A 26,073-nucleotide genomic window follows, 5' to 3' on the forward strand; every position below is an offset into this window, starting at 1 on the left:
CATAGATTTCAGAAGCTGGAATGTTTGTGCAACAAAGACTGAGTGAAAAGCAATGGCATTTGCAGAGCTGTCAGAATCAGAATATTAATAGATGTTGAAGGAAGGAAATTTCCAGCGAGAGTCCCACACCATCTGGACAACGGTCACTCCTCGCTGTTGTCATTGGGAAACAGGTACAGGAGCCTTATGTTCCACACCACCCGGTTCAGGAACAGTTATTACCCGGCAACCACCAGGCTCCTGAACCAGAGCGGATAACTTCAATCACCTCAATACCCAACTGGTCGCCGAACACAACCTACGGACTCACTTTCAAGGACTCCACAGCTCATGTTCTCAGTATTATTTATTTATTTATTTTGTATTTGCTGTTTGCCTTCTTTTGCTAGTCTGTTTGTGTAGTTTTTCCATTGATTTTGTTGTATTTCCTTCTTCTACTGTGAATGCCTGCAAGACAGTGAGTCTCAGGGTAGTGCATCTCAGGGTGAAATAAACACAGTTTGACAATAATTTTATTGGCTTATTATTGTCACGTGTACCGAGATACAGTGAAAAGCTCGTCTTGCGTTCTGTTCATCCAGATCATTACACATTACGCATTGCGGGGAAACAGGGCAAAAGCAGTAACAAACAGAGGGTTCTGCAGACACTAGAAATTCAGAGCAACAAACAATAACGAAACAGAATGAAGTGTAACAGCTACAGAGAAAATGCAGTGCAGATAAACAATAAAGTGCAAGATCTTAATCAGGTAGATGTGAAGTTAGGGGTCCGGTTTGCCTTCTTGGAGTACTGCCTTTTGAAAACGTCCTTGATGCTGGGTTATGATTCCATGCCTTTGCATTTCGTCATTGAAGTACTGCCCTGGTTTCCTTAGTGGGGATGTTGTACTTCATCCTGTGGATCTGAGTTCAAACCCGGCAGAGGCAGGTAAAATTACTCTTAAACATGAGAAAGTCTGCAAACATTAATAATTCCAGAGCAACAGAAACTCAGCAGGCCAGGCAGCATCTGTGGAGAGGAATAAACGATGTTTTGGCCTATGACTCTTCTTCAGGACTCTTTCTTCCTTTCTGTCATAGAGATCTGACTGATCAACAGCTGCCTAGATTGAGATACTGACTAGCAGAAGTAAGATCAAAATGCAGGAGATTCTCTGCTGGTCAAGCAGCACCAATGATAGGAGAAAAACAGTTAACATTTCAGGTCAACATATGTTCATTAAGGTCGTATATGTGACATAGTATAACTATTTTACTAATAAATTTTCTTTAACTTTGACTTCATTGCACGTTCTCACTGAAGTTCAGAAGCAAGAGGAGTGACTTCATTGAAACTCTATTTGAATGGCGAGAGGCCTTGATAGACTACATGTGGAAAGGATGTTTCCTATGGTGGGGGGAGTCTGAGACCAGAGGACTCAGCCTCAGAATAAGAGGGCTGCCCTTTAAGAATGTAGACAAAGAGAAATTTCTTTAGCAAGAGAGTGGAGGATCTGTGGAATTCTTTGTCACAGGCAGCTGTTGAGGCTAAGTCTTTATGTATATTTAAGGCAGAAGTTGATAGGTTCTTGATTAGTCAGAGCATGAAGGGTTATGGGGAGAAGGCAGGAGAATGAGGCTTAACGGGAAAGTGAATCAGCCATGATGAAATGGTGGAGCAGACTCGATAGGCCAAATGGACTAATTCTGCTCCTGTGTCTTATGATCTTCTGTTGACAGGCAGCTGCTGAAGACTTGAGTTGCAGGAACTGAACCCCTGATTTGGTCCAGGGGTCATGTTTTGTTTGGTGCCTTTCTTTCTGCCCTTTTTGCTTTGTAATATGTCACAACTAGCTGGCAGTAATCACAGAACTGTGAGCATTTTACGTTAATTATTACTCTTTCTCATATACGGAAGCAAAATTACTTCACGATAATGCGATACTTTGTGTATCTGCTGCTGAAGTCACTGTCAACCTTCAAAATTGTTAAAGACCACAAGACATAGAAGCTTAATTAGGCCGTTTGGCTCATCAAGGCCATGTGAGAGATAATTTATTATCTCTCACAACCCCATTCTCCTGCCTTCTCCCTGTAACCTTTGACACTTTTACTAATCAAGAACCTATTAACCTCCGCTTTAAATATACCCAATGACTAGGCTTGCACAACCATCCATGGCAATAAATTCCACAGATTCACCACTCTCCAGCTGAAGAAATTTCCCTGCATCTCTATTCTAAAGGGACATCCTTCTATTCTGAGTCTTTTCCCTCTGGTCCCAGACTACCCAACTTTAGGAAACATCTTCTCCACATCCCCCCTATCTAGATCTTCCAATATTCAACAGGTTTCAGTGAGATCTCCCTTCATTCTTCTCAACTCCAGTGAGTACCGGCCCAGATTCATTAAATTCTCCTCATAAGTTAACCCTTTTATTCCCAGGATTATTAAAAAATATTGCATTTTAAATTAAAAATATAGGTATAGCTTTTGAATCCAGTTACTTGCCCTGCCAAATACAGATGTCATATTTATTCCAGAAATGAAATAAGTACTTTGTAAAAGTGAAGTTGTTTTTGTGAAATGTCATAGTGTCCAGTGATGATACAGTCAGTGGTCACTTTATTAGGTATGCCCTGTGTCTGATAAAGTAGCTGCTGAGTGTATATCTGTGGTCTTCTGATGCCGTAGCCCATTCACTTCAAGGTTCAATGTGTTGTGCATTTACAGATGCTCTCCGCACATCACTGCTGTGATGTGTGGTGAGTTGAGTTACAGTCACCTTCCTGTCGGTTTGAACTAGTCTGGCCATTCTCCTCCGACCTCACCAATTAACAAGGCATTCTCGCCCACAGAAATGCCACTCACTGGATGCTTTTTGCCCCTTGCATTGTTGTGTGTAAGCTCTAGGAACTGTTAGATGTGAAAATCTCAGCAGATTAACGGTTTCTGAGCTGCCCAAACCAGTCAGTCTGGCAGCAACAATCATTCCATGGTCAAATTCACTTAGATGATAGTTCTCCCCCATTCTGATGTTTGGTCTGAACCTCTTGACCTTGTCTATATGCTTTTATACATTGAGTTGTTGCCATATGATTGGCTGATTAGATATTTCCATTAATGAGCACCTAATAAAATAGACACTGAGTGTGTGTGTTTGTGTGCGCAATGTATATGGAATTCAGATTTACGTTTTCAATTACTCAGCTTTTGTTCATTAGATTCATATCATTCCTCATATGTTTCATATTGTGTGGGAGTCTAGAACAAGAGGGCACAGCCTTAGAATAGAAAGATGTCCATTTAGAACCGATGTGAAGAGAAACCTTCTAGCCATAGAGTGATGAATCTGTGGAATTCATTGCCACAGATGACTGCGGAGGCCAAGTCATTAGGTATATTAAAAGCAGAGGTTGATATGTTCTTAATTAGTAAGGGTGTCTCCTTATATGAAAAGGGCATGAGAATAAGATTGAGAAGGATAAAAAAAATTCAGCCTTGATGGAATAGCAGAGCAAACGCGATGGGCCAAATGGCCTAATTCTGCTCCTATGTCTTATGGCTACTGAGTATTGATGGGTGATGAATCTGTGGAATTCATTGCCACAGATGGCTGTGGAGACAAAGTCGATGGGTGAATTTAAAGTGGAGCTTGATAGGCTTTTGACTAGTCAGGGTCGAGGATGTATTCTGGCCACAGCTGAAAATGCGCCATGGTAGTGCAGCAGTTAGCGTGACACTATTATAGCTCAGGGTGTCGAGAGTTCGGAGCTCAATTCTGATGCTCAGTTTGTCCTCTGGGTGCTCTGGTTTCCTGTCACATTCAAAACACATACTGGGTAGTAAGTTGTTCTATGATGAGTCCAGTGTTACATGGTGGGTTGCTCGCTGGTGCGGTTTGTTAGGCCAGGAAAGCCTGTTCTGCACTGAAAATTAATTTTTCCAATAAACCCAAACAATGTAAACAATGGCAACATCACAATGACATTTTGCTAATTGGTGTGTACTACAAAGCTCAGCGGTCTGGTTTACACACAGGTACCTTGTGAGCTGTCATGATTTCAAGAGTGTCAAATGTGCAATCATCATTAGGGATGTTCAACTGTAAGTGAAGCTGATCCTGTTATTATCTTGCCTATTAAATTATTTAATCCATGATAGGTTTGTTTTTGCTCCATGTGGCTCATTTCTATACCACTACTACTTTATCATTCCCTGTCAGAGTCACCATATGTACCGACTTAGCATCACTTTATGGACATACGATCAATCTGTGTACATAAGCCATTTTATGGATTATATTCACAGCATTGCATTTCTTTTTAAATTATTGTGTCTTTTAATGTTATTGTGTTATTCTGGGGTGCTTTGGATGCAGAGCTGCAATTATCTTCTTTGCGAACAAAAGAAAATATGCAGATGCTGGAAATCCCGATCAAACACACACAAAATGCCGGAGGAACTCAGCAGGTCAGGCAGCGTCGATGGAGAAGAGTAAACAGTCGTCGTTTTGGGCTGAGTCCCTTCTGCAGAACTGAGAGGGATGAGGGAGGGAGCTGCCTGAATTAAAGGTGTGGGGAGGGAAAGAGGCTAACTGGAGGGTAGGAAGCCAGGTGAGTAGGAAAGGTCAGAGGCTGGATAAGAAAGATTCTGACAGGAAAGGAGAGTGGACAATATGACAAAGGGAAGGAGGAGGGGACACAGGGATAGTAACAAGCAGTTGAAAAGAAGTAAAAGGTCTGAGTGTGAATAGAGGAAGAGAGTATGTACTGGAAAGACATTGCACATTTTTGAATTTTGACATTTTAAAATTGAAATACACATTAATATGTTTAATTGATATCAAGTTAGAAGAAATTTGCCTAACTAACTGTGGGACATTGCACCAACTACTGAACATTTATACTATGTGTAAGTACGGTTGTGTTTGAGGTTCCCGGGAATCAGGGTTCTCTGGAATGTTCTTTCCTGGCCTTCGGACTGTTGTTCTTCAACAGTGGGTTTCCCACCACCTTGGAAAGACTTCAATTTTGTGAAACTGATTCATTGTTGCTTTTGTGGGATCTGCTGAATGCAAGATGGCATGTTGAAAGCCTTGTCTGGACCACGGGTGGCGAACTCTGAGGACAGAACAGTAGCGTCATAGAGCACAAGTGGAATTTGTATGGATAGGACTGAGGGTCAAGCTGTCATGTTTGTGTTGACAATTCTATCTATACAAGTGAATAACAAGCTGCTGGAGCAACTTAGCAAGTAAGGCAGTATCTGTAGAGGGAAAAGACCTGTTGACGTTTTGGGTCATGTCCTGTCATCTGGACTGAAAGATTAGAGGGGACGTGGCCAGTGTAAAGAGATAAGTGGAAGGCCTTAGATAGAGAGTTAAAAAATCAGAGGCAAGTTTTTCATAAGTGAAATTAAGAGACACTTCTGCGTGCAGAAAATGGTGAAAATTTAGAGCTCCCCTCTAGAAGCAACAGATTATGCATAATTAATTATATATTTTAAACATGGGGTTATTTTGCAGTCAAAGATGGGCCGAATGGTCTACTTCTGCTTCTCCAGGCTGGAGACGTCAAAATAAATCATTGTTTAGCCACAGAGCGGTAAATCTGTGGAATTAACTGCCCCAGACAGCTGTGGAGGCCAAGTCAAACATTAAGTCAAAGTGGATGTTGATAGGTTATTAATTAGTAAAGACACCAAAGGTTATGGAGAGAAGGCAAGAGAATGGGGTTGAGAGGGATAATAAATCAGCCATGATGGAATGGTGGAGCAATCTCGATGGGCCAAATGGCCTAATCCTGCTGCCATGTCTTATGGTGTAAGTTCTCTCGGGTATTCCAGGTGTGCATTCAGAGGGAAAGGAAAGTTGGAAAAGCTGCAGTCTTATTCTTAAAGACTCAGTCAGTAGAGCATTGCTATTTGGAGATCAGGGTGGCCTCTAATTCCGGCGAGCATGAGCAAACCATGCCCAAAAGCGAGAGTGCCATATTGTCTGCACGTCGAACATGGAAGTGCAAGCGGAAGAGATCTTCCGAATCTGGGAAGGTTGGCCAAGGTGAGTGTAATCGTGCTTGGCATTCTATGTTTCTGGCATTAGGATAATGTTGAAGTGCAGTTCACTTTTGCCTTGGTCCCGTGCCTCATGGACACGGACAGCCTGTAGGGCATGCTGGCAACCCTTCCTCTGCTTGGCAAAAGCACAGCTCTTTCTGAAGAGTTTTTTTCAACAGCTCCAAATGTGTTTTTTTTAATCTGCTTTTCATTCATCCCACCCCAAGCATTATTAAATCATTCTCTGTGAAGCGGTATTGAAGCATTTCTGGAATGGTGTGATGAGGTGATATCTGCTTGCATGTTAAAGCTGATTTTTTGATAACCAGGATTTCATGGTAGTCTTGCACCATACAGATGTCGCTCTGTTACACCTCGGGTGTTGGAGTTTGGAGTTCAATTACGGTGTTCTCTGTAAAATGTTTGTACGTCCTTCCTAATCCTTTGATGCTCCGGTTTCCTCCCATAGTCCAAAGAAGTACCCGTTAGTAGGATAATTAGTCATTGTAAATTGTCCTGTGATTAGGCTAGGATCATATAGGTGGTTGTTGTGTGGTACAAGTCATTTGGCTGGAAGGTCCTGATCTGCATGTATCTCTAAAAATAAAATAAAGTCTTTTAACTGACTGATTTACAGCTGCACTTGACTAACTTTTAAACAAATCTTTGGAAGCTCAGTAGATCGAGCAGAAAGATCTATTTTAGGTGAGGTCTTTCATCAGAACTGTTTTCATTGTTACGAGGTAGTTTTATGAAAATTGTGTTTGAACATTTAGTGTACAAACTGAAACTGTTGAATGAACGCTAGTGGTCTTGGAGGGAGTCCCAATAAAAGTGAAACTTTAAGATAAGGCACCTTATTAGTTGTTGTTAAGGATTAAAAGTCATACAGGATGGAAACAATCCCATCAACAAACATGTCTTTTGTGGATAAAAGATCTCAAATTGATTGTGTCAACAAATAATTTTGAGAAGGTCTTCATATCTTCTTGGATCAAACGGGACCTTTCCTATCTGGCAAATTTTGTTGGCTCTGATTATCTATTTTTCTCCTCTGATACAAGATGTATCCATGCGGAAAGGTGGCACCATTTCAAAATCAGGATTCAGTTTGCTTTTCTGAAGAGCCTGTTCCTTATACATTTGTGTGCTTTCATGCAGATGCTGCTATCTCCAATCAGACTTGCCAGGCGATTCTTTGACCTCGGCTTATTTCCAGTATGGAGTCCACATACCACAAATCCGCTTGTGAGGTAGCTGACAGGCTAAGTTTCCTGATTTGCCATCCAGGAAGCCTAGACTGTTGACCTGAAGAGTGAGTTCAAACAACACAATGGTGTTAGCCGTGTTATTTGCATGAAATGAATGCAAGGCTGCAATAATATTACTAATGTTGTTCTGAAGCAACTAGATTGTATTGAAAGCCCATCTGGCTCACTGATTTACTTAAGGGAAGAGATACACCATTCCTATCTTTGCTAAATATATTTCCCGATCACTGGAAATGCTATTAACTCAGAATCCATGCAGTGAGAGAACACATAGTAAAAGATATAAGTGCTGGGCTTTTGGACATCTCCCACTTCCTTCCAATAAAGGGAATGTTTCTGGACTGCAGATGCTGAAAATAGACAATAGACAATAGTTGCAGAAGTAGACCATTCGGCCCTTCGAGTCTGCACCGCCATTCTGAGATCATGGCTGATCATTCACTATCAATACCCAGTCCCTGCCTTGTCCCCATATCCCTTGATTCCCCTATCCATCAGATATCTATCTAGCTCCTTCTTGAAAGCATCCAGAGAATTGGCCTCCACCATCTTCCGAGGCAGTGCATTCCACACCTCCACAACTCTCTGGGAGAAGAAGTTCTTCCTCAACTCTGTTTTAAATAACTGACCTCTTATTCTCAATCCATGCCCTCTGGTACTGGACTCTCCCAACATCTGGAACGTTTTTCCTGCCTCAATCCTATCAAATCCTTTAATTATCTTAAACGTTTCAATCAGATCCCCTCTCAATCTCCTCAATTCCAGCGTGTACAAGCCCAATCTCTCCAATCTCTCTGCGTAAGACAGCCCTGCCATCCCAGGAATCAACCTAGTGAATCTACGCTGCACTTCCTCAATTGCCAGAATGTCCTTCCTTAAACCTGGAGACCAAAACTGTACACAATATTCCAGGTGTGGTCTCACCAGGGCCCTGTACAAATGCAAAAGGACATCCTTGCTCTTGTACTCAATTCCCCTTGTAATAAAGGCCAACATTCCATTTGCCCTCTTCACTGCCTGTTGCACTTGCTCATTCACCTTCATTGACTGATGAACTAGGACTCCTAGGTCTCTTTGCATTTCTCCCTTACCTAACTCTACACCGTTCAGACAATACTCTGCCCTCTTGTTCCTGCTTTCAAAGTGGATAACTTCACATTTATTCACATTGAATGACATCTGCCAAGTATCTGCCCACTCACCCAGCCTATCCAAGTCTCCCTGTATTCTCCTAACGTCCTCTTCGCATGTCACACTGCCACCCAGTTTAGTATCGTCAGCAAACTTGCTGATATAGTTTTCAATGCCCTCATCTAAATTGTTGACATAAATCGTAAAGAGCTGTGGTCCCAATACAGAGCCCTGTGGTACCCCACTAGTCACCTCCAGCCAGTCCGAGAAACACCCATTCACTGCTACCCTTTGCTTTCTAATTAGTCATTGTAAATTGTCCTGTGATTAGGCTAGGATCATATAGGTGGTTGTTGTGTGGTACAAGTCATTTGGCTGGAAGGTCCTGATCTGCATTGTATCTCTAAAAATAAAATAAAGTCTTTTAACTGACTGATTTACAGCTGCACTTGACTAACTTGTGTTGCTGATCAACACACACAAATGCTGGAGAAGGCAGGTTAGTCAGCATCTATGAAGGGGAATTAACAGTTGACATATTGGGCTGAAACCTTAAATGTTGACTAATTATCCCCTGCCTGACCCGCTGAGTCCCTCCAGTACTTTGTGCTTGTTGCTTGGAATGGTTCTGGAGCTGATCTTAGAAAAGTGAACAAACTTCAGAACATTCATGGTGTGTTATAGAAGCTGAAGTTGTATGCAGTAACTTAGTCGAGAATTGGGCCCATTATAAAGGGTGATGAGCATAGAAGATCGGGAGCAACGCAACAGGTCAGGCAGCACCTATGGAGAGACATGGGCAGTCAACATCTTGAGTTTAAACATTTCCTCTTTACCACCCTCACCTCATTATTCTGGTTCTTTCCCTCAGTCATGATGAAGGGTTTTGACTTGAAACTTTGACTGTCAATTTCCTGTTAGACCTCAAGATGCATTCATTCATCATCTTGTCTGCTGCTCCAGACTCCAGCGTCTGCAGTCCCGTGTATCACATAGAAAGTCAATTCAACGATGAAAGGAATCTAATTCTTATTTTGTGTGAATGATCCTCTTAATATTCCATGTGGTTGGAAATGAAATTATTTTCATGGCTTATTTTTTCTTAAAGGTGTTAAAGGTTAGCTTTGCTTGTCACATGCCCTTTGAAACATACAGTGAAATGAGCTACTTCTGTAAAAGACTAACATACGTAGTCCAAAAGTGTACTGGGGCCAGCCTGCAAGTGTTGCCATGCTTCCTGCATCACCAAAACATGCCCACAACTTACTAACTCTGACCCATATGTCTTTTGAATGCAGGAAGAAAGCAGAACACCCGGAGGAAACCCATGGGGTCACAGGGAGAATGTACAGTCTCCTTACAGGCTGTGGCGGGAATTGAACCCTGATCGCGATCGCTGTTGCTGCAAAGCACTACCCTAACCGTGACCTAGCGTGCTGCCCAAATTCTTTCGGTAAGGCCACGGTGATCACCTCCTCATCGGGAATTTTGATGTGCATTCAATATATTCATTGATTAGAGTTAAAAGGGGCAGTCAACTGAGGACCTTTAACTTGGGTCGGCTGGTTGGTGCACTGCAACTTGTCCCGTCTTTGGTCAATTGTATTGAAAGTGAACTGTACAAAAGTTCTTACTCGAGCTTACAGCTGCAAACCATAAATCTTGTAAGATCACTTCCAGAACTTCCATCTGCGGGTTTCAGCTGCACGTGCTCTATGTCTGTCTGTGTACGTGGCACACTGATCTACCCCCACTGTTTCTGATGTTCCTTCCTCTATTATGCATCTAAAACATTAATAACTGTTCTGTTGGTTAGCGCTTGATCTCCTCAGCAGCCTCCCGCCTTGCATCCTACACAAACTGAGCCCTGTTCATCCTTCACTCTGTGCATACTGCCCTACAATGGCTCTTGGTTTGACAATAACACATTTCTAAAATCCTCCTCCACTCTTTCAGATTCTCCACAGCACTGCCGCCGACTCCAGGTCTGACAGAATTTTGCTGCCATCCAGTTCTGGGCCTCTTTATTTTCCTCAGGCCTGAGCTTTGGAACCCCCTCTCTGTGTTCCCATCTTTCTCCATCCTTCTACCTCATTCTCTCCCTCAAGAGATTCTGCAGATGTTGGAAATGCAGACTAATCCAGAAGCCTTTCTGGCTTCTTCCCTCTTCCTTTCCAGTCCTGAAGAAGGGTCTCAGCCTCAAACTGCGACTACTCATTCCCCTCCATAGATGCTGCCTGACTTGCTGAGTTCCTCCAGTATTTTGTGTGCGTCTCTCCCTTAAATATGTTTAATTACCTTCTGTTGCCATTTCGGCACTAATCTTCCTTACATGGTGACGCTTTTACTGACTCAACCACATTTTGCCACTGACTGTGGGTTGATGAACATGAGTGAGGCCAGATATCTTGGCCAATCGGAAGTGGAAAGGCAATTGGGTATTTCCTTCAGCAATGACTGGGGCATAAACAGTGGAATGAATATTGGGAAATGGTGGGTGGCGGGCTGGGGCAGTGTGAACTGTAGAGGGTGAATACATGGTCAAACTGTGTCAAAAGAGAGAAGTGAAGTGTAAGTCACAAGAGAGTACAGGTGCTGGAATCTGGAGCAACACGCAGAGCAATGGCGGAACTCGGCAGGTCAGGCAGAATTTGTGGAAAAAAATGGACAGGTTGAGGGGTTTCATCATGAGAGCAAAAGGGAGACTGGATGCAAAGGGAGAGGGAGTGAAAGAAAGGTGTAAAATCTGTGAATTACAAAATCCTGCTTAAAATTCACCTTTAAAAGAGAACAAAACTGCTCAGCAAAATAGTTAATTTTTAATACCAAAGAACTAATTAGCAGTAAATAATATTTACAAAGTTGTTAGAATGGTACAGTAGTGTGCAAAAGTCCTTAAGCACGCATCTATATAGCTAGGGTGCCTAAGACTTTTGCACAGTACTATAGTAATTTTATGTATTGCACTGTACTAATGCAAAAAAAATCAATTTCGTGACATATGAGTTTGAATTAATTTTACTTCTCACATACATAAGGAGTAAAAATCTTTACGTTACCACTCTGTCTAAATGTGCAATGTGCAATCGTAGTAATTTATAATAAATGGAGCAGTCAATGTAACATAGAAATACACTCAAATCAGCGTGAGTTCATCAGTCTGATGGCCTGGTGGAAGAAGCTGTCGCGGAGCCTGTTGATCTTGACTTTTATGCTGTGGTACTGTTTCCCGGTTGGTAGCAGCTGGAATAGATTGTGCTTGGGTGACTCGGATTCCCAATGATCCTTTGGGCCCCTTTTACACACCAGTCTTTGAAAATGTCCTGAATCACAACAGCAGATCCGTTGGGCTGTCTGCACCACTCTCTGCAGAGTCCTGCGATTAAGGGAGGTACAGTTCCTGTACCAGGAAGTGATGCAGCCAGTCAGGATGCTCTCAATTGTGCCCCTGTAGAAAGTTCTCAGGATTCAGAGGCCCACACCAAACTTCTTCAACCGTCTGAGATGAAAGAGGTGCTGTTGTGCCTTTTTCACCACACAGCTGGTCTTTACAGACCACGTGAGGACCTCGGTGATGTGGAAGCTGAGGAACTTGAAGCTCTTTACCCTTACAACTCCAGATCTATTGATGTCTATAGGGGTTAGCCGGTCTCCATTCCTCCTGTAATCCACAACCAGTTCCTTTGTTTCTAAGACTTTGAGGGAGAGGTTGTTTTCTTGACACCACTGTGTCAGAGAGATGACTTCTTCCCTGTAGGCCACCTAGTTATTGTTTGAGGTTAGACCAATTAACGTAGTTATGTTGGCAAATTTAATTAGCAGATCAGAGCTGAGGTCGGTGACACAGCTGTGGGTATACAGGGAATAAAGGAGAAGGTTTAGTACACAGCCCTGAGGGACTCCTGCGTTGAGAGTCAGAGGGATGGAGGTGAGGTTACCACCTACTGGTGATCTGACGGGAAGTCCAGGATCCAGCTGCACAAGGTAGAGTCAAGACCAGGGTCTCTGAGCTTCCTGTCGAGCCTGGATGGAATATGGTGTTGAATATCATCGTTCTTCTCCAGATGATAAACCTGATTCTGATATGGGTCTCTATTGTGAACTGAGAGTGGGAAGGGGGCAGGGAGAGGGGAATCATCCTGGGAAAAGGAGGAGGGAGTGGGAAACACTAGAGAGACATTCCGTAATGATCAATAAACCAAATGAGCTTGCCTGGTGTCTCAGGGCTGGGTGTGTCTGCAGCTGCTCCACCCCTCCACCCTGGCATTCCTTCACTTCCACCTGATCCACACCCTCCCACTTGCCTGGTGTTGGGGGGGGGGGGGTGTGTGTTCGGTGCTTCTGCTTGTGCAAGTGGGGAGGGAGTGGGTCGATGCTGCCGCTTGTGTGTGGGAGGGGGAAGGGGAGCTTTGAGGTTCATGTTTCTATCATTCATTCTATGGGGTTTGTTGTTTTGTGGACGTCTGAGAAGAGTAAGAATTTCAGTCAAAGTTCAAAGTAAAAGTTAATATCAGAGTACACACATGTCACCACATACAACCCTGAGATTCTTTTTCTGTGCGTATACTTAGCAAATCTATAGAGCAGTAAATGTAAACAGGATCAATGGTCAACAAAGTGTGCAAATGCAGATATAAATAAACAGCAGTAAATAACGAGCATGAAATAACATGGTAAAAGAGTCCTTAAATGAGAGTATTTAGCCCTTTTTGTTCAAGAGCCTGATGATTGAGGGGTAGTAACTGTTCCTGAACCTGGTGGTGTGAGTCCTGAGGCTCCTGTACCTTCTACCTGATGGCAGCAGTGAGAAAAGAGCACGGCCTGGGTGGTGAGGAACTTTGAAGATGCTTTCCTATGGCAATGTTTCATGTAAATATGCTCAATAGTTGGTTGGTACCCATGATGTATTAGGCCAAATCCTTTACCTTTTGTCGGATTTCCTGCTCAAAGGCATTGGCCTTCCCATACCAGGCTGTAATGCAGCCACTCAGCAGCAGGCTGTATACTGTATGCATTCCCTGATTTTAAATTGAACCATTTGTATTTACAGTGTAAACAGGTCCTGCAAAATAATAATGGTGCAATTATAAATGTTATAACATTTAATAAACATTGGATAAGTACATGAATAGGAAAGGTTTGGAGGGATGTGAGCCAAAACCATTAGTGTCGATAAGCATCTTGTTTGGCATGGACAAGTTTGGCCAAAGGGCTTGTATCTGTGCTGGATCACTCTTTAAATCTGTGAATATACCATTAAAATAGCTGTAGCAAAGTTACCGGTGGAGCGAGTGAACACTGTCCAGTTCACTAGCTTTTAAGGGCAGTTATTTTACCTGTTACCCATAAACTACCACCAGGAGCATCAACCTCGGTAATATTTTGGCAATAAACTGACGGTTAGCTTGTAGGTCTATTGCAACATGGTGATGGAATTAGCTGTTGATGTCTGAGTCCAATTGTATGCAAAAATGTCTGTGTTCTTACTTAATCATTAAGTACTAATCCTCAAAACATCTGTTCTCGCTACTTTTTTGACAACATGCGGTAATGATACCCAGTACGCTAATAAATAGTTAAATATTTCTTGTGATGTTGCACTGCTATTAATTCTTTCCACATTGCACTCTCTGGTGTTTCTGCCTTTATCAGCTTTTTCCATGCCTCCAGACCTTTGCATAATTGCTAAGATGTTGTTAAACTTCTCAAATGTCTTTAACCTTGCCCCAATCTGTCTGCTGCTTGAACACTTCATTCACACAGCAGCATAGTTCACCATAGTTTCCTCATGAGGTCTCACGTGAGAAGTGGGCTATTTGGCCCATCTCCTCCGCTCAGGCTCATGTGAACCTCTGCCCATGTGTTCATTAGTCAGGGCATTGAGTATAGAGGTTAGGAAATCATACCGGGATCTTTGGCTTCTGCATCTATGTCACCTAAAACACTTGAACATTTCTGTGGATGTACGGTGGATAGGATTCTGACAGGCTGCACCACCGTCTGGTACGGGGGGGGGGGGGTGAGGTGAGGCTACCGCACAGGATCCAAGTAAGCTGCAGAGGGTCATAAAATTAGCCACCTCCACCGTGGGCACTAGCCTCTGTAGTATCCACAACATCTTCGAGGAGCAGTGCCCCAACAAGTCGGCCCCCACCATCCAGGACATGCCCTCTTCTCATTGAAGGAGGTGCCTGAGGGCACACTCTCAATGATTCAGGAAGAGCTTCTTTCTCTCTGCCATCTGATTTCTGAGTGGGCATTGAACACATGAACACTACCTCACTCTTTTTTTAAATTTCTGTTTTTGCACTACTTATTTACCTATTTAATTTTAACTATGTTATGTATATAAAACGCTTACTGTAATTCACAGGTCTTTTTTTTCTATATTGTCATGATAACACATTTCTTGGCATGTACCGGCGATATTAAATCTGATTCTACCTTGCCTTGCCTTCTTTGACTGATCAGTTCATGTATCGTCTCTGAATCTATTTTGCTTTGCATTTTGTCTCCTCCTATCCAGACAATTTCACCTTTCTATTCTCTTCCCTTTTAATGAACTCAGTTTTTCTTCAAGAATGGTACGTTGATCTTTATTACAAAGGGAAGAGAGGCATAGAATTTTATGATATCTTTGTAGGATTTTAGTGAGCCGATAACAAGAGTGCTGAATAAACTTTATTTCTCCATATTTACTGTTGTATAATCTTGGCTTGGAGGCCATACAAGGAAGGTTCACTAGGTTAAGTAATTGATGTATTGGTTCATTATGTCACATGTATGAGATACATTGACAAAACTTTATTTTGGATGTCATCCATACAGATCATTTTGTCACATCAGTGCCTTGAAGAAACACAAGGGAAAACAATAACAGTGTTCCAATTATAAGGAAAGTGCAGTGCAGACAATGAGGTGCCAGGGCCATGGTGAAGTAGATTGTGAGGTCAAGACTCCATTTTATTAAGCTAAGTGACTGTTCAGTAATTTATCACAGTGGGGTAGAAACTGTCCTTAAGCCTGGTCCAATTCTCTGTCCAATGTGAGAGGGCAGAAGAGAGAATGTCCGTGGTAGGTGGGGTTCTCAATTATGCTGGCTGTTTTACGGAGGCAGTGTTCTCACAGAGATAGAGACAGAGCCCATGTAAGGGAGGTTGGTTTCTGTGATATGTTGAGTTGCGTCTACAACTCTGCAGTTTCTTGCAGACCAGGGCAGAACATTCTCAACCCCAGCCCCATTCCCTGGCCTTCTCCCCGTAACCTTTGACATCCTTGCTAATCAAGAACCTGTCAATCTCTGCTTTAAATATACCCAATGACTTGGCCTCCATAGCTGTCCATGGCAACAAATTCCACAGATTCATCACTCTCTGGCTAAGCGAGTCCCTCCTCATCTCCATCCTAAAAGGACATCTTGTAATCTGAGGATGTTCCCTCACTATAGGAGACATCCACTCCAAGTCTACTCTTCAACATTCAATAGGTTTCAATGAGATACCCCCCCCCTCTGAGAGTACAGAGCTATCGACTGTTCCTCATGTGTTAATGCTTTCATTTCTGTGGGAGAGATGCAACAGATCTCTGCAATTTGGAAATGACCAGGGGTAATCTGTTTAGTAGTTAGAAAGTAGAACATCACAGCACAGTACAGATCCTTCAACGCAAGATGTTGTGCCAACTCTTTCAACTATTCCACAACCAATCTAACTTTTCCTTTTCACATAGTCTTCCATTTTTCTTTCATCCACATAAACGTTTCTCAGATATCCCTAATGTATCTGCCTCTATCAGCACTTCTGGTTCCTGTATCTGCCATGCTCGATGTTAAAAAAAAAACTACCTCAAACATTCCCCTCCACCATCCTTTCTTCCCAACACCTTAAGTTATACTCCCTTGTATTAGCCATTTCTGCCCTGCGAAAAATCGGTTAAAGAAGTATTGGACAAGACACTGAGGAAGAACCTGTCTGTACCACATCTTAAAACATTATCCAAAGGTTGGTAACACTCCCTCAGAACTGCCCTAGACTGGTTTTGCCCTTGGTACATCCTTACACTGTTTTGGTAAGTTATGTTTAACACTGCACCTGCTCATAACTCCTCAATATGCATGGGTTAACTAGTTGAAGCAGGCCAAAAAAAAAGCATAAAAGATACTTATGTAAGCTAGACACACAAAATACTGGAGGACCTCGATCTTTGAAGGGTCTTGGCCTGAAACATCAACTGTACTCTTTTCCACAGATGCTACCTGGCCTGCTGAGATCCTCCAACATTTTGTGTGTGTTGCTCAGATTTCCAGCATCTACAGGATCTCTTGTGTTTGTGATTGAGATGCTTATTTGTTGTTCTGCTAATGAACCGCGATGAATTCACTGATGTTCTTCATTCTCTTTGTAAAGCGATGTTTAAAACTAATAACTAGTAACTAGCAGCTAATAACTAATGACTAGCAGCTGGGAGCAGAAACTTGGCAGATGTTGAAGTAATTTTGGGCAGCTAAAGCTCAGAGCTGTATTTTTTTTTCTAAAGGCAACCTGAAATGTACTGGCAGATAAAATCTTCGGAATTCTTCATGCTAAGGCTCATTTCATGAATGGCAATTAAAGGCTCCACACATGTTCTATGTGATTACTTCATACTTTATTAATTTTGGTACTTACATGATGTCAAGCTCCCTAATTAAGTTCAAATTCAGATTTATTTATCACATGTACATTGAAACATACAGAGAAAAGTGTTGTTTGCATTAACAACCTACATATTTAAAGCAGGTATATTGGGTATATTTAAAGCAGAGGTTGATTGGAATACTGTCGCATTCAGATGTAGAAGGATTCTTCATTGCTGTTTCCGTAACAGTTTTGCTTTACCAGTCAGGGGTGTTAGCCCTTAGCTGAACACCCAAACCTAGAATATGGTGGACCACTCTTAGGCTGGCCTCTACCCTTTGACCTATCTGGTTGATTCTTGGATGGTAAAAGTGTCAAAGGTTTTGGGGAGAAGGCAGGAGAATGGAGTGAGAGTGATAATAAATCAGCCATGATGAAATGGAGTAGCAGGCTCAATGGGCCAAATGGCCTAATTCTGCTCCTATGCCTTATGGTCTTTCACACCCAAGGCTGTCCTGGGGCAGCCCACGAGTCTTGCCACGCATTCTGGTGCCAACATACCGCTTTCAACACGACCACACCACAAGACAACATACAATAACAGTGGCAACGATAACAATAAAAACAAGCCTCTTTCCCACCCTCCCAGCTCCTCACACACAAGGGCTTCCATCCCCAGGCCAGGCTGCATCCAGGCCTCCAATCCTGGGCCCCATACTCTCAAACTTGCAGACATCGTGTCTCCAACCTTCAGTCTCTGCCCCAGACTTACAGCTTTAGCTGTAGGATTGAGCCAACCTTTTTTCAAGAGAAATTTTCTTAGTAGACTTCAAGTTTTGGAAGTCAGTGGATGACTGAGGAAGATTTCCAATTATCTTAAAGTATCCTCTATTCATCTCCAAGAGGACCATAGCCATGTTGTGGTTTGAAGGTTGGTGTGCCTTGGTCACCAGGAGAGCTATGTTGGCTGAAGTCAGGACTTTGTGCTTTAGCTCTTGGTAAGGTCACCCTGGCCAAAATGTTAGTCTGTAGTCTAGTGTAGCTATCTCTTTTTTTTAAGTAGTTAGTCTAGTTTTTTGTACTGTGTCATGTAACACCATGGTCCTGAAAAACGTTGTCTCATTTTTACTATGTACTGTACCAGCAGTTATGGTCGAACTGACAGTAAAAGTGACTTGACTTGACTAAAGGGTAGAGGCCAGACTAGGTCCTCCAGGTTTGGGGGGGGGGGGGGGTTCAGCTCAGAGCTAACAACCCCGACTGGTAAAACAAAATTGTTACGGAAACAGCAATGAAGAATCCTTCTACACCTGAGTGTGACAGTATTCCTGCATCTCCACCCTGGACTTGCATGGCTGACAGTAGTAAAAGCCAAGAGGAAGTTACTGATTCGATGAAGAAAGCCGTGAACACTGTCAGAGATGGAGGACCTTCATTGACCTAAATGCCAACGGCGTAACAAGCAGTAAGTTAGTATCCTCTGTTTAAAGATATTAATAAAGGAGGAAAGAACTGAGATAAAGCATCACAGAATTTAAGAAATTTACAGCACAGAAGAAGGCCATTTGCTAGATGTGATTGTTTTACCCAAAAATAGGTTAATCCCACTTCTCGGATCTCAATCCACAGCCTCAATTTGGGATTCTTCCTGGAATTTCTGAAATGCGGAAGGGTTTCTGCTTTCAGGCAGTGAGTTGCAGATCTCTGCCATTTCAGAATCAGAATCAAAATCAGGTTTATTGTCACTGAAATTTGTTCTACTGTGGCAGCAGTACTGGCACAAACAATGACAACGAGTTACAACAATAAATAAGTAAGCAGTGCAAAAGAGGAGTGTTCCCAAGTTCATGGAGAGCACACTCAGTGTAGAGGGAACAAAATAATGAGTGAAATAACCTTCCCCGCTGCCTTTGTGCAATACAGCATAAAAACAAGCCCTTGGGTCTCATTTGTCCATGCTGACTAAAGTGCCCACCGAGCCTAATCCATCTACCAATCTGTGCCCTGTAGTGACTGACTTCTCCGCTGGGTGACCTCACCACCCAGGGCATGCCCTCCTCTCATTACTAACATCAGGGAGGATGTACATGAGCCTGAAGACACACACTCAACGATGCAGGAACAGTTTCTTATTTATTTTAAATATTTCTTATTGTAATTTATAGTAATTTTGTACGTATTATATTGCACTGCTGCTGCAAAACAACTAATTTCAGGACATTTGTCAGTGCCAATAAACCTGATTCTGTAACAAAATAAATCCATTCCAGTTCCCCTATTAAAGATTAATTTAATTTTACACAGATCAATTAAATTGTCCTTTGATCTTTATTGTTCTAAGATAATCGCAGCCCAGAGAGATTGCCACGGAACTATGATTCTCTCGTCCTGATGATATCCTTGTACATCTCTGTTGAAAGTTCCATTGTGCCACCACATTCTACATTTGTATTTGGCTTGCTAACTTCCTATTATGTGTTTCTTGACGACCGACACTCAAAATTTTAAGAGCATTTTCTTCCCCTCCATCATCAGAACTCTGAATGGTCCATGAATCCACAAACACGACCTCATTATCGTCTTTTACATTATTTATTTAGTTTTTGAAATTTCCAGTAGTTTTTATGTCTTGCACTACACTGCTGCCGCAAAACAACAGATGTCATAACATACAGTATGCCAGAAGTAAAAAATATGATTCTGATTGCCTCCAAGAGGACCACAACTTTGTTGTACGATTTGGAGGCTTGCGTGCCTCAATAACCTGGAGGGCTATGTTGGCTGGGGTCAGGGCTTTGTGATATAACTTTTGGTAGGGTCACCCATGTTGAACAGGTCAAAGGGTAGAGGCCAGACTACGAGTGGCCCACCGGTCCTCCAGGTTCGGGTGTTCACTTCAGGGCTGATAACCCTGACTGGTCAAACAGAGCTGTTCTGGAAACAGCATAAAAATGCTCTGCCCTCAATGCCAGCAGTGTAACAGACTTTCGGTAATGATGATGATTCTGATTTCCTACTGTTGCTGAGCATGTTGGTGATGCACCATCAATAACTCACACTGAGACGTAGGCGAGATATCGGCTTTTATTGACTGGAAGAAGGAACCAGGAGTGAGTGTCTATCATACAAGGTCCTGGAGACTGAGGCCGATCTTCAGGCCGCAGGTCTCCTTTATACAGGGGCCTGTGGGAGGAGCCACAGGAGCAGTCAGCAGGGGCGTGTCCCGACAGGCACATAGTTCACCACAGTTGGTGTGTGTGAGTATGTGCGTACCTGAGAGGAGTTGACTTGCTCTGGGTGCTTACAATGGAGTTTAGGACCAGAGGGCGCAGCCTCAGAATAGAAGAGTGTCTCTTTAGGACAGAAATGAAGAGGAATTTCTCCAGTCAGAGTCGGATGAATCTGTACAATTCATTACCACGGACCACTGTGGCTACACAGTATTTAAAATGGAGAATGATAGATGTTTCGTTAATGAGAGCATCAAAGGTTACGGAGGGAAGGCAGGAGAATGTGGTTGAGAGGGAAAATAAAACAGCCATGATTGAATGGCAGAACAGGCTCAATGGGCCAAATGGCCCAATTCTGCTCCTATATCTTATAGGTTTATTGTAATTTGGCACAGTGATAAACAAGGGACAGGAACTTAATTGAGTAGACTGGAATTCTAAGAGCAAACACGAGGAAATCTGCAGATGCTGGAAATTCAAACAACAGCACACACAAAATGCTGGTAGAACACAGCAGGCCAGGCAGCATCCATAGGGAGAAGCGCTGTTGACGTTTCGGGCTGAGACCCTTCATCAGGAAGAACCGAAAGGAAAGATAGTAAAAGATTTGAAAGTAGTGGGAGAAAAGGGAAATGCAAAATGATAGGAGAAGACCAGAGGGGGTGGGATGAAGCTAAGAGCTGGAAAGGTGATTGGCGAAAGTGATACAGAGCTGGGGAAGGGAAAGGATCATGGGACGGGAGGCCTCGGGAGAAAGAAAGGGGGAGGGGAAGCACCAGAGGGAGATGGAGAACAGACAAACAACTAAATATGTCAAGGATGGGGTAAGAAGGGGAGGAGGGGCATTAACAGAAGTTAGAGAAGTCAATGTTCATGCCATCAGGTTGGAGGCTACCCAGCCAGTATATAAGGTGTTGTTCCTCCAACCTGAGTTTGGATTCATTTTGACAGTAGAGGAGATTTTAATTCCACGTCCCATTATCTCCCAGTGGCCACACATTTTAATTCCATGTCCCATTCCCATTCTGATATGTCTATACATGGCCTCCTCTACTCCTCCTCTACTCCTCCTCTTCTTACCCGATCCCTGACATATTTAGTTGTTTGCCTGTTCTCCATCTCCCTCTGGTGCTTCCCCCCCCCTTTCTTTCTCCCGAGGCCTCCCGTCCCATGATCCTTTCCCTTCTCCAGCTCTGTATCACTTTCGCCAATCACCTTTCCAGTTCTTAGCTTCATCCCACCCTCTCCGGTCTTCTCCTATCATTTCCCCCTCCCCCCACTACTTTCAAATCTCTAACGATTTTTCCTTTCAGTTAGTCCTGACGAAGGGTCTCGGCCCGAAACGTTGACAGTACTTCTCCTATAGATGCTGCCTGGCCTGAAGGATGAGAGGGGATCTGATTGAAACATATAAGATTATTAAGGGATTGGACACACTGGAGGCAGGAAGCATGTTCCCGCTGATGGGTGAGTCCAGAACTAGAGGCCACAGTTTAAGAATAAGGGGTAGGCCGTTTAGAACAGAGATGCGGAAAAACTTTTTCACCCAGAGAGTGGTGGATATGTGGAATGCTCTGCCCCAGAAGGCAGTGGAGGCCAAGTCTCTGGATGCATTCAAGAGAGAGTTAGATAGAGCTCTTATAGATAGCGGGGTCAAGGGATATGGGGAGAGGGCAGGAACGGGGTACTGATTGTGTATGATCAGCCATGATCACAGTGGATGGCGGTGCTGGCTAGAAGGGCCGAATGGCCTACTCCTGCACCTACTGTCCATGTGTTCCACCGGCATTTTGTGTGTGTTGTAGACTGGAATTCTAATCTGTTGCTGATGCATAGTGTTTAGGGGTCTGTTTTTGACAGCAGTGGTATTTCTGCATGTAAGGTACTCACAATAGACTCAGATATGGGCATTACCCTTGCTCTCAGCCTGGGTTTAATTTGTCCTCAGCTAACCCCAATGTAACTGCTTACGCACGACTCTCCGAGTACACATAAAGCGTGCCGCTTTCCTGTTGTTGACCTGAAGCTGACCGGATGGCACCTCTCTCCTCTGAATTAGAAGGGGAGTGCTTTTCCCATTTCAGAGGTTTTGAGCATAAAAATCAATGTTTGAATCTCTAGTGAAGTGCAGAGGGAGTGCTACATTGTCAGAGAAGGTGTACTTAGCCTGACTTTGCTGGTTGGAAAGATGTTGGAGTCCATTATTAAGGATGAGGTTTCAGTGTCCTTGGTTCAGGTTAATGAATATTGTCATTCACTGCACACTGGTGTACCACCAAGCGAAACAGCGTTCCTCGGAACCACGGTACACTACGCAGTACATGTAACTCACACCCAACACATAAAGTGACATTACCATGAATAAATGAACAAATAATAAGGTGCATTTATGACATAAGTTAAAAAATAAACACAATGGATGCTTCATTCATGCTGAGACCTGGGCAGTGGCAGGGAGTTCAGTCGTCTCATGGCCTGGGCGAAGAAGTTGTTCCCCAACCGAATGGTCCACCTCCCAATGCTATGGCACCTCCTGCCTGAGGGTCAGGGGTCAAAGAGATTGTTGGATGGATGGGAGGGATCCTTGATAATGCTAAGGGCCCTGCATACGCAACAATCTGGATAAATATCTTTTACAGGTGGATATTTGAAGTCTGTCATTAAGTAGAAGACTGCTAGGAATAGATGTCCTGCGGTTGTGGGGTGGTGTGTGTGTGTGTGTGTGTGTATGAGTGAGTGTGTGTGTGTGTATATGAGTAGGTGAGTGTGTATGAGTGTGTGTGTGTGTATGTATGAGTGAGTGTGTGTGTGTATTTGAGTGGCTGTGTCTATGTGAGTGAGTGTGTGTTTAAGTGCATGTGACTGAATGAATGCTAACTATTGATGTGAATGAGCTGACCACTGGAAGAGGAAATTCGAGGTCCATGAGTCAGTGATCAGGGAATCAGTGGTGGAGAGGGTGAGCAACTTTAAATTCCTCAGCCTTATCATTTCAGAGTTAAAGTCCTGCATCCAGCACGTAACTGTCATAATAAAGAAGGTACGGAAGTTCCTCTGCTTTCTTAGAGATTTGCGAAGATGTGGCATATCAACTAAAACTTTGTAAAACTTCTATAGATGTGCAGTGGGGAGTATACCGACAGGTTGCAACATGGCCTGGTATGGCAACACCAATGCTCCTGAATGGAAAAGCCAATAAAAAGTAATGGATACGGCCCAGTCCATCATGGGTAAGGCACACCCCAGCACTGAGCACATCTGCAAGGATCGTTGTTGCAGGAAATCAGCATCCATCATCAACGCTATGTTCTCTTCTCACTGCTGCCATCAGGAAGGAGGTACAGGAGACTCAAGACGCACACCACCAAGTTCAGGAACAGTTATTGCCCCTCACTCATCAGGCTCTTGAGGGGGTAACTTCACTCAACTACACTGAAATGGTTTCACAATTTATGGACTCACTTTCAAGGACTCTGAAACTCATGATCTCAATATGTATTGCTTACATATTTATTCTTATTATTTTGTTTTCTTTCCCCTTATCTTTTTGTATTTGCACAATTTGTTGGCCTTTGAGCTTTGATTTTTTGTAGTGTGTGGTTTTTCATCAGAATCAGAATCAGAATCAAGTTTATTATCACCAGCACGTGACGTGAAATTTGTCAACTTAGCAGCAGCAGTTCAATGCAATACATAATCCAGCAGAGAGAGAAAAATTTAATAATATGCCTAGCCACACAGTTGCGTGTATACAGACAGTAGAGCAGTGGGCTACTGAGGTGTGCCAGTGTTGATCATCAGTGAGGAGGATATGTTATCATCAATCTGCATAGACTGTGGTCTTCCAGTTAGGAAGTCGAGGATCTAGTTACAGAGGGAGGTACAGAGGCCCAGGTTCTGCAACTTCTCAATCAAGATTGTGGGAATGATGGTTTAAATGCTGAGCTATAGTCGATGAACAGCATCCTGATGTAGGTGTTTGTGTTGTCCAGATGGTCTAAAGCCCTTTGGAGAGCCATGGAGATTACATCTGCCATTGACCTGTTGTGACGATAGGCAAGTTGCAGTGGGTCCAGCTCCTTGCTGAGGCAGGAGTTCAGTCTAGTCATTTCCAACCTCTCAAAGCATTTCATCACTGTCGATGTGAATGCTACTGGGCAATAGTCATTAAGGCAGCCCACATTATTATTCTTGGGCACTGGTATAATTGTTGCCTTTTTGAAGCAAGTGGGAACTTCCACCTGTAGCAGTGAGAGGTTGAAAATGTCCTTGAATACTCCCGCCAGTTGGTTGGCACAGGTTTTCAGAGCCTTACCAGGTACTCCATCAGGACCTTCTGCCTTGCGAGGGTTCAACCTCTTTGGTTCTATTGTGTTTCTCTGTATTCACTGTGAATGCCTGCAAGAAAATGAATCTTAAGGTTGTATGTAGTGACATATATGTACTTTGATAGTCAACTCACTTTGAACATGAGTCAATGTTTGTGTGTGTGTGTGTGTGTGTGTGTACCCACATCCTTCTGGGCTAATATATCAGACCAACACATGAAGGACTGACACTTCACTGAATGTATTGATAATTCAATCTTTTATGGCTTCTTATATAGGGTCAGGGGTTTACTTTAAATTACAACAGTAAGTAATCTTCCCCCTACCACAGCAAGCTCTCTAATTTCACTTAGCTGAGTGCTGTGTAATATTACCTTCTATAAACTTGGTATTGCTAGCAATATTCCCCGATATTATAAGAATGCTCTTTGAAGGTTTAGTCATATATATGCAAATCCCACTGAAAAAGGCAAATTAAAAAAAAATTGCAATGAGAAGGCCTTTCTGATCGTTATTTAGTTTAGTCAAAGGGATGTCTATTTCTGCAGCAGGTGAAAAGAATCTGCAATATTCACTTTGCATTGAACCTTTAAGTTTGGTCGAAATGCACATGTGCCTGCAATACATCACAAGCGTAGACAGATGCAATCACTGTTTACAATCTCACTGTCCCCTTTGTTGCTGAGGTAATTAGGGAAGCAGTTGAGCTTGAATGAAGATTGTGCTTTCAAGTGTTTATATCTGATTTTAAAATCCCATATAATAGAAGCCAAACAGAACTGGTTCTGTACGCTCTTTATTATTTTAAGCCATTAATTTCTGCTGTCAATGACAGTGAGCTGAGCATTATTTGCTCAGGGCTCAGTTATAAATTTTTCTATCTCTTCTTTTAAAGCATCTGCTTGGAACTGAGCACAACTGGCTTCCATCCTAGTCGAATGGCCCCATGCGGGATTCACAGACTTCTTGGAGGTGGGAAGGGGGGCAGCGTGGTGGGGCAAGTTTGGAGTAGTCCCATTCGCTGTTCACAAATGGCCTCCATGAATTCTCACCGCAGATGCTCAGGGTGTTCGTGACTTCCTGCCTGATCACCTTCCATTTCAAGACAAGTGTTCCCAGGAGTCTGTGAGGATTAAAGGTTAGACTAAAAACTACCTAGAAATTAAAGTTTTACTTTGTCACACGTGCATCAAAACATACAGTGAAGTGCGTTAATTGCGTCAACGACCAACACAGTCCGAGGACGTGCGGAAGTGCAGCCCACAAGAGTCGCCATGTTTCCAGTGTCCCCACAACTTACTAACCCGAACCTGTACATCTTTGGAACAAGGGAGAAAGCTAGAACACCCTAAGGAAACCCATGTGATCACGGGGAGAACATATAAACTCCTTATGCACAGCGACGGGAATGAAGCCTTGTTCTCTGCTGACATGAAGTGTTAAGCTAGTTGCTACGGTAC

Source organism: Hypanus sabinus, chromosome 9, assembly GCF_030144855.1.
Source record: "Hypanus sabinus isolate sHypSab1 chromosome 9, sHypSab1.hap1, whole genome shotgun sequence".
NCBI lineage: Eukaryota > Metazoa > Chordata > Chondrichthyes > Myliobatiformes > Dasyatidae > Hypanus > Hypanus sabinus.